Source organism: Pinus tabuliformis, chromosome 7 (genome assembly GCF_031772625.1).
Source record: "Pinus tabuliformis cultivar Carrire ecotype Pingquan chromosome 7, CPIR1, whole genome shotgun sequence".
In the NCBI taxonomy this organism is placed as follows: Eukaryota; Viridiplantae; Streptophyta; class Pinopsida; order Pinales; family Pinaceae; genus Pinus; species Pinus tabuliformis.
The window spans coordinates 1,000,496,782-1,000,507,586 of record NC_142293.1 but is presented as its reverse complement, the minus strand read 5'-3'; the positions used below and the strand labels follow the sequence as shown (position 1 = coordinate 1,000,507,586).

General features: G+C 36.0%; 2 pseudogenes; both read right to left on the bottom strand.

The window, feature by feature from the left end:
- Window positions 1-1,369: 1,369 nt before the first annotated feature.
- Window positions 1,370-1,716, bottom strand: LOC149250959 (signaling peptide TAXIMIN 2-like; annotated as a pseudogene).
- A 4,864-nt stretch (window positions 1,717-6,580) lies between these two features.
- Window positions 6,581-8,847, bottom strand: LOC149250958 (homeobox-leucine zipper protein ANTHOCYANINLESS 2-like; annotated as a pseudogene).
- Window positions 8,848-10,805: the final 1,958 nt, after the last annotated feature.

Genomic DNA, 10,805 nt, shown 5'->3' with positions numbered 1-10,805 from the left:
CCACATTGTTCTTATATAAATGATAGAAATAAGCATTAAAAAGAAACTGTTTACCCAAAATGAAGACTATGGCTAGATTTGTTTTTTTGCTAGAAATTAGTTGCCTAAAACGTGGGTGGGGAAGGGAGTGTAAATTGGGGGGTGTAATTCTTCTTCCAAATGTTACGGTGAGATTTGTAAATTGGGATCTGTATGTGTCCAAAACAAATATATCTTTAGGAATATAATATATGCATATATGCATGTATATATTAAAATATGAAATAATAAAGCAACGGGTTTTGCATTATGTTGGTTTGTTAGGCATTTACTTTTTTATTTCATATCAAAATGAGCGACTGTGGTAAAGCTACCGGGAAGATGTAAGATTGTTACGTATTTACTTTTTTTATTTCGTATCAAAATGAGCCTACTGTGGTAAAGCTACCGGGAAGATGTAAGATTTTAAGTATTTACTTGTAAGATTTTAAATATTTATTTTTTTATTTCGTATCAAAACGAGCCTACTGTGTTAAAGCTACCCGGAAGATGTAAGATGAGAAGAGTACACATCAGTTACCGAAGCGATAGAGCTAATGGTTATTATGAGGTAGGTGAGTGATTTATATGTATATTCATATTCATGGGGTGGAATTGAAGCAAAAAGGACGTAAATGATTCTTGCATCAAGGTTGAAGCTACACTCAGAAATGACTAAAATAGTAGCATTTTGGTGTAGATCTGGGTGCCTCAAGCAACCTTGGAGACAGGGATGGTGAAGGCAGCAACCATTCTTAACTGAGAAGCAAAATGGATTCTTCTTTGTATAAGAATTTCTAATGGGACCTCTTCTATAGAGGTGTTAGCACAAATTACAATGTATAAAATTCAAGACCAACATTACTGCAATTTCCAACATTACTGCAATTTTCTGTAAACTCTAAGTTGTTGAAAGAGTATTAATAACCAATTCTCTTGCTAAAACCAAGATTCAGAAAAAGCATTTTTCTATACAATTTCTTTTAGCTAAGTGCAAAATTTAACTAAATTGGAAAAGTGCAGATCTGTTGAAAAAAAATGTACAAATTAATGGTTAAGATTATTCAATTCGAATACAAAAAAAATTATAAATCCCAATCATTAAAATTTTTACATTATTAATGAAAAAACAAGAAGTTCATGGTTGTGAAGCTTCTTTTTCCTTACTATTTTTGCACATAATAACTTATTGTACTTTGCTTTTTACAGCTAAAGCTCTACCTCCGCTCAAAAATACCTCCTCCCTAATGGATGGAACCCCGTTCAAGATCAATATTGTTGACCTAATCCACCTTAAAATTATTTTGAAAAGAATGAAAACATTGTGATGTTCAGCAGGATAGCAGGATATCTAGTGAGTGAACCATCTCATCACTTTAAGAGGAAGCTTTAACAGACCAACTGCCATGTTTACCAGCCCTGAAATGCATATACAACAATATGGGCATAGGCAAGTCAATATCGAAATATTCAAAACTGATACAAGATATGGCAACAAAAACTCATATTCCAGAAATTTATAATCAACTGGCCATACAATCTAAATGTTAAGAACCCAGAAATCTGAAAAAGTGGATATGTTGAGAGATTTGCAAAAGGAAACTTACCCCAAGATCCAGATGATTGCACCCAAAACTGCAAAGATGAGGGACAACAATGCAAAGGGAAGACCCAATGAAAACCTCTGCAATCGCCCATTTCTCTGAGTACCTGAATCTCAGAAATTTTACTGCACGATGTTATTGACCGAGATCTCTGTGTATGATCTGACACTGCGAATGTAGTAATTCTCCAATGCAAATATAACTCGGATCAATGGAGGGTTGTTTATACATAATTTACATTATCAAATGATGTTTCTCAACGAGGTCAGCTTCATTTCAAGTTCCTTCCATCCTAGAAGATTGCAAGCTCCTTCCATCCTAGAAGAACCTGTCTCTGATGTGGACCTGGTCTTGTTAATACCTAGTGTTGCAAGGTTCACTTACTCGACTTTCGTTTTGGAAGCAACAACATACTTCACAAATTGAAATACTTACACAAATGAAAAAAATTCTCATGCTTGCCTTCTCACCTTTCTCATGCTTTCCTTCTCATGCTTTCCTTCTCACCTTTTTACCGTCTTAGGATATAGAGTGGTATTAGTTGTTCTTCAACTAACTTCCATTGTATAATGATCCTAGTAACTTCCAGTGTAGTTGTTATTTAACTAATTTCCAAGTGTATAACTAGCAATTGTCCCAAAAGGTACAAAGATAGGCCTATAGGATTATTAAATTGGAAATGTTGAATATTTCTAGATGAGATGTTGGTTCAAACCTAAAGGATGAGCAATTTGGGATGGCTAAAGGCTTTCTAATTGTTTTTTATTATAGTAAAATTTGATAATTCATTGGTTTTACTTTCAAAAGCTTGAAGGAATTTGAAGAGCATATATAGAATTGTTTTATGGAATTTGATCCCAAAATCATTGATTTGTATATACATACTAAATGAAATTTAAATTGGTTGAAACCCTACACAAATGTTTGATATAAGCAAATAAGCTGGAAATTTCCATTATTCAGAAAAATTGTAGTACCCAGAAAAAACCAGACCCTTCAAATTGAGCATTAAAAATGCTATTGCGTTAAAACCTTCAAACTTGGTGGTAACCCTTCAAATTTGGGTAGAACACTGAGAACAAGTATTTCTTAAAATTTGGGTAGAACACTGAGAACAAGTATTTCTATCTTTTACATGAGAACATTTTTATTTGAGAACGAGTGTTTCATTCTTTTATTTAAAGAGTAATTTGGTTGGAAAACTGAGAATAATGATTCCTGAAAACTGGGAATGAGGGTTTCATGAAAAATCAGAACAGAGTGTTAAGCAGTTAACCGTGAAACTCTTCAACCAACATGTGTTGTAAACTAACACGGTGGCTGAGATACACTAAATTGACAATGATTTGGCCACATGGGAAGAAGACATAAAAATTCACAGTTAACCATGAAACTCTTCAACCAACATATGTTGTAAACTGACACGGTGGTCGAGATGCATTAAATTAATAATGATTTGGCCACATGGGAAGAAGACATAATAATGAAACATGACACTTGAAGATTTTCTTCAAGTCATCATTAAATTGACAAAGTGGCTGAGATGCACTAAATTGACAATAATGAGTTAGCCACACTGTGGCTCGCCGAGTGTGGCCACGACAAGACTGCAACAACAAACTGACAATGAATTGGCCATACGGAAAGAATGAATAAAATTTAACAAACTGACAATGAATGGGCCATATGGAAATAATGAATAAAATTTCACAAGGAATAAAAATGAATACTAGCTAAAACTGCACCATCACAAAAACAATGGCAAAACAATTTTCCAAAAGAAACTTCCCACCTAAGCATTGCAACAACTTGCACTTTTGCAAACAGATTGCTCACAACTATTGCGCATTGCAAACTAATCTCTTCCCAAGTATTCAAAAACAAAATTTTCCGAACAAATTGATACAACCACTAAACATTCCATAATCACTCACTTCAGTCCGACAGATAAACAGTCAGGTAGATAAAATCCATGCAAATATTCAAGAACATATTTTTGCTAACACATCGCAAGACTATTGTAGATTCAGCCTTGCTGATAAAATCCATCCAAATATTTAATAACATAATTATAAATACTCATTGCTCACAACCATAGTGGATTTGTAGAATAATCGCTTCAGCCTAGCAAATAAAATCCATCCAACTATTTGTAAACTTCAAAGTCAATTATTAAAAAACATATAAACAAGTTCCACTCTGAAGAATTTTGGCAAATGTACAGCCCTCTCTTGCAGACAAGATAAAACAACCCTCTCTTGCAGAGAGGATAAATTATTGTTCAACAACCAGTTTTATACATGAAGACACATATAGCACTTTAACATTGATAAAAGACATCGTCATACAACATCTTGTATTGCGGTCGATTAGCAGTGAAAAGTAATAGAAAGTGCAGAATATTATCAGCGTAAAGTAACAAAAAATGCAAAATATAAATCACGAAGAATGTGGTCTACTGAAAAACAAATTAAATTTATACATGAAGACACATATATCACTTCAACATTGATAAACAGTAATTACACTGTATAATAATGAAGAGCTTAACAAGCATAAACATGCAGTATGGGTTCCAAAACATTGATAAACAATAATTATACCATATAATAATGAAGATCTTAACAAGCATCAACATGCAAAAAACATGGCTTCGAATGGCAAAAAGTTCCATATTAATAAGCAGCTACGATTAGTTCGAGTCGACACATTCAATTAGAAGTCATAAATCCACAAAATCCACTATAGTCAATGTAAACTTAAATTATACGACATTACATTAAAAGTCATAAATCCACAAAATCCACTGTAGTCAATGTAAACTTCAATTATACGACATTACAGAATCCTGCAATCTACAATGCGTTTCTACAAAAAGCTTCCTTCATTAAATATATGTACATGCTACAGAATTCTCCCCCAGAAAAATCTGACCTTTACAAATCATCACCGTGAAAACAGGCCTAGGCCCTTTCCCCACGGATACGCCTTGCAAGTTGAATGTATTTCAGCACGATGGTCACCCTCTTCGCATGTATGGCGCAAAGGTTAGTATCTTCAAACAGACTGAAAAGATAGGCCTCTGCAGCCTCCTGAAGTACCAAGACAGCATGACTCTGGAATCACAAATATGTCTGAACACAATAAAACAAAATAATTAGACAAGTACCACCGCCAGAACAAAGTACCAAGAAATTCATTTAAATAGGTCGCCAATTAAGCTAACATTTTAACGAGAAAGGTGACAAGTTACCTTGAAGTCCTGGGCAATGTCCCTCACAAGCCTTTGAAATGGAAACTTCCAAATTAGCAACTCGATGCTCTTCTGATACTTGATTAAACAATTTGCAATAAGATACATATACTATAAAGAAAACATTGTAAACATATCGATAGAATCCGAAGCAAATTTAAACTGCGTGTACATAACGAAGAGCAACTGTTCCAGGATGATATCTATGAGGCTTCTTCACACCTCCGTCGTGGGAGCAGATTTACGAGCAGCCTAATTTAAAAAAGGAGCTTCAGAATAAAATGCCACAATAAAAACAACACGCCTCAATTAACTCCACCAAAGATGCAACGAAAGAAATATGGGAAAGTCGTTATCTTTGTTGCGAGCTGCTTCCTTGGAGTCTTTCGTCTGGTAGATTTCCGTGTTGTCTACTTCGTACGAGCCATGATTCAAGGAAAAGAGCGATCTACAGCATAGAGAGCAAGAACGAAAGCATAAGACCAAAGCCCAAACATCAAAACAGAAAATCCAAAACCACAACAAAAAATTACTATCAATCTCTTTCAAAAAAACCACTTTTAGGAAATGCAATCGCGATCACACCGCCTTAAATAAAATGGAGATTTTCCCATACTAAACCCTCGAAAACAAATTTGAAGAACAAGGAAAATAGGAAATCAAAGCAGACATATACTCTGAGACAAACTAAAATGGAAATAAAACATGGATCCTAACCCAAGAACAACCACAAACCCTAGGAAACCAAGAGAATTCACTAATTCAAGAACAATCTGACATAGACTTATGAAGTTGGAATTGTTGAATTTTTATAAAAGGCCGGGCCACCTTCTGGGTGGCTATTTATTTCAAAGCAAACCAATCAACATGGTGCTACCAATCAGCATATGTTGATGAACTACATTAGATAGTAACCAAATTACTGGAAGTCGGAAAAATGAAATGCTCGACACATTCAACAATAAGGCTCAATGCACTGTAGCAAAAGAAAGCAATCACGTTGTTATCTTACTCCAGATATGTTATATGAAAACATGAAAATATTCATTATCATTGTCAATGTTTTGTATTATATGATATAACATGCTTGACACATTCACTATTCTGCTTGAATTCAAATATGTAATTGACAGCACGCAGTTAAAAGGCTAAAATGTCCATACCAACTTTCTGTATTGCAGTGAAAAAAAGGGCTTTCAAAACAAAACCTTCTTGATTTTTATGTAGGAAACCAAAAAAACTTGACTAACACTGTCAATTCTTGCAGGCATTAACCTTTGCTACACCACATTAATGCACAGACTTATGCACAAAGGAAATGAATTATAAACAGAATTTAAACAAGCAAAAGACACAACATACCTACCCTAATAAGTGACCAAAAATGCAAAAGCCTATCATCCAAAACCTGCAATTAAGCTAAATAATATCAATGTCGTCATGTCATATCATGTACATGAATGGATGATTGAGTTTAACTGAAAGATGAGAGTAGTAAACGATTAAGATTTTGCGGGGAGTCAATACCCCAACTAGTACCCTTGCATGGTGGTAAAGCTTGTGCAAACATCATGTTTGTTTGATAATTGCATTGCCAAGGAAAGAAGCTTTGTCTGGCTGGTTTTAGTTTTGTTTACCACTTGGCAAGGATATATGTGGTGCGTTCTTGACTCCACTACGCATCCTTCATAAAAAAAAATCAGTTACATATATCATGTGATCTCAGTAATCCCATTGCTGTCCATCCCAGGACAAAGGTGAAAGCAGGCAGGAGGAGGTGGCTGTGGCTGTTACTGTGAGGGACAAATCAACACCCAGCTCAATGCGAGCAAATTGGTGTTGAGATCCCCTCATAACTGCCCAGTGCCAATGCCAACTCCCCTTACCTTGCACGTTAAACATTGATTGGCATGGACCAAACAAAAACAAAAAAGCTTATGGGGACACAAAAAAACTAGACAGTGAGGATTAAGAGGGAGAGATTTATGTCAAGCATCTTCACAGTGCAGAGCTACCTTGATTTTCTGCACGGTACAGGATATGAGGTTGTTCACTGTCTCCACTGATTCTACTGTGAGTTTGGCTGTTGGCAAGCTGTTGACTAATATCTGGAATGCAACTGTTAAAAGTGATCCTCCCACACGCGGGCTGTTGACTCCAACGCCCTTTCCAGTAGGGTTTAGTGCAAGGGGCCTGCATTCTGGTCCGTCTGGAAGAATGGCAAAGCCAGAGGGTAAGAGGGCAACATAAGCTGGATCACCCCCACTCATAACCACATGCATGGCTGGGATGTCCACTGGAGCATAAACTACAAGAGACCCCGATGCATCTGTGCAAGTCTCTTGCAGGATCAACATGCTGCTGCTTTCGTTGGAATTCATGGCCTAAAATCGAAAACATTCACAGTTAAGGTTAGGGTTTCATGAGAGGAATTATTCTCCAAGAAGCATTTCGAAGAAAAAGAAAAGGAACATATGCTTGCTCTTAGAAGAGAAACACAGTTGCCAGGATCTTGTCCTTTCGGAATGTGAGCCATTTCTTGCATTGGACCTCCATTTGACAGTATATCCCACTGCTCCAGTTTTTTTTTTATCAGTGGTCAGTAGAGAGTATCGGCTGTGGATGAAACGAAATAGAAAAAACAATGCCATGCTATGAATTATTGAGTCCAGTTATTCCTTACCTCGCTTCTGAGTCTCTCATCCCTCAAGAAATCAAATAATCTTTGCGGAGAAACAGGAATCCACACTGATGTGGCCACGCTCAGCACGACACCAGGTGGCTCTCCAGGGTCATCGACGCTCTTTCTTGTCATAACACAAACATCGTCATCAATGTTACCAGAGAGCTTATTCCAAGTGTGTACAGTCGACGCACTCACTCCAACACAGAAACTGTCCGTCATGCGTTGTGCAAGTCTCAACATGCCGCGACACCCATTGGGAGTTGGTATGGCTATGCAGATGAATGCATTCCTCATAATTAGTGTCGTAAGATGAATTTTAGGAAAACAATTGTGTTTTCAAATTTAGTAAAAACTTAGATTGGCCAAAATTGCTAATAAACACTTCACTTATTATAAAAAAACATAAAAGCTTACTCCACTCATAAAATCTTACTCCAACCATCATCAAGAACCTAAATTTACCCATCATCAAGAACCTAAAAAAAAATTAGATAACCGCCCTAATATATTTTCTACATCTGGCTGTTCTCTGTGCGATAAAAAAGAAAAGAAAAGGGCATCACTGTGGCTCTCACTCGTGGGATCTCTTGCTGAAACGTTCGCTGTTGCTATGAGAATAGCAAGGCACTCACACTGACGTTTTAAAGTTGCCAGCCAGCGCTATGCTCCAAAAGCCATCCCAGAATTTAACAGAGAACGGTAAAGCCTGTGCACTCCACGATCATCATACTCTGCATGCTCTACCCATGTCACTTGATATTTCATCAAACACATATACATTACATCTAAGATTAATTGGTTATTGTACCCGCCTCATAATTCCTATTCCCCATTATCAGAGATATAGGATTCGGGCACAACCTTGGAATACCCGTTGGGCATGTCCTGAATCAAACAACCAGAAGGCAACCTATTGCATTTCATAAATCCCGCAGGTGAATTATCTCGAAGGCCATCAACAGATACATCCACCACTGCCCATACGCCCTCAGCGTGTTGTTTGCAGAATCGAAGAAAGTAAACCTCTCGAGCATGAACCAACAGTGAAAGCACTTGCAATTCTGCATACATCTGCAAGTCACAAAAAACTGCATCTTAGTAATCAGAACGTAAAACAAAATGGTAATTGAAAAAAAAAAAAATACCCCACAATAATCCTAGAAGCTTACCAGTTGCAGTGCACCGTTCCTTGTCCCACCCATTCTGCTCGATATTACATCGACTGTGGCTGCCCTGGATATCATGCAGGGTAACATTTCCTTATACCTATTCGCCATTAGAAACATGGGAATACAGGTAACCTGATGAGTGCATGCTTGCCAGATGTGATGCGCTGCGAGGATAATGAATCGGTAACATTACATAGTGGCATACAGGGATAACTAACTTCCAGCATATAATGATCCAACTTACAATGCGCAACCGCCTATAATGATCCGACGGAAGAGATTCTTTTAATCGTCTAACACAATGGATCAACGGCTCAAGGCATTACACAATGGCATACAGGGAAGTTAATCTCAAAGGGAAACGCCTTACGGCATAATATATATATATATATATATATATATATATATTTATAAAAAACTTTCCAATTTTAAATGTTTTAGATATTTAGAATTCAAAGTTGTTGATACATGGTTGTTGTATAACTCTTGTTTCTAAAAGTATTTTTATTTTTTTTAAATAATAATAATAATAAAACTATTTTCTTAAGCTCAAGACTCTAGAAACAACAATTTTATTGTTGGTTAAATTGCGAAACAAAATTCAAGATTGAGATTCATAATATTACAAAAGTGCATATGTTGTTTGCAATAAGACATTATCAATAAATGTTATTCTTATATATTTTTAAGATTGCAGAGCAAACACAAAAACAAAAACAAATTGATACTTTGACACAATTAAACTATATGTGAAGAATTAAACCCTAAAGAAAGGCCAGAGCATCAAATACTTTGCAACTATAAAACCATTTGAACTTGTGCAGGGTGCTTTAGGCCACATTTCTCTCCACCACGTTCACTTCATTTTGATCTATACTTGTTTTATAATTTGTTTTCGTTACTTTTTTGTCGGTCTTTGTATTCCCACAATTATACACTTGCCTTAACCTTGTACAAATAGTAAAATATTTTATTTGGGTCCATAGAATTTATGCTAACCTATTTACTTATTCTAATTTCCAGAGGGCTACCTTCATTGTTGCATCAACCAAGCCCATGATAGTCATGGATAACTCTCCCTTGAATCTATCTTAGAAGAAGTGTGATGGTCTTAAGATTGGCTATGCATTCACTAAGAGGAAAGGCGATTCCTCTTTGAAAGTCAAGAAAATCTCATCAATGTGGCAATGGAGGTGCAAGACATAGAAAATATGTGTAATGTGGATGTTATTTAGGGACTAGATCTTTAGTGTCATAAAAATTTTAGACGGATTTAATGAATTATGCCGTCACTTCATTTTATTTTATTTTGTAACCAGAAAAAAACTGACTAACTTTTATTGATAAAAACAAAACGTAGTTACATTTATTTATTTCCATGTCTCCCAAATGTCCATTATACATCATGTTATATCTCTTGAGAATAATTTGTTCCTATGGATATTTGTAGAATTCTTTTATATAATTCTATATTGCTAACAAAAAAAAACAACAACTTCTTCAACATTTCTTCTCTAATATGATTTCCTTCTTGTAAGTTGAGTGTCTAAATAGAAAATAGTTGCTACATAAAAAAAAAGACAAACAAACATATTTCTAACCAACATTTCATGTTCTAACTGATGAGCCCCAAAAATGTACAATTATTTGGGCTCATTCAACCTCCTAATTTGGCTTAGTCCACCATTCTCATTTGTTCATTGCATGTTTTGATTATTTTTATGTTAATAGAGTGAATTTGGTTAGTCATTATGCCAACAAGTCTAATGGGTGCTTTGTGTAGCCTTTTTGGTCAACTTGGAGACAAAATTGAAGGTCTTAATGAGCACTTGGCAGCCAAATTCGTGGGAGAACAAGCTAAAGGATTTGTAGGAAGGTGTCCCCCTCATTTATGGACCCTTACCTCGAATTCTCCACCATCAACTCGGAGTTCAAGGGCCACCGAATCAATCAGCTCAAGGGCAGCCAAGCAAGTCAAGTTGGACTGCTGTTAACTACAAGTCTTGGGCAGCCAAGTCCCTAACTTTTAGGAGGACTATTGGGTCCTCAAAATTGTATAAATAAGAAGGCTTGGG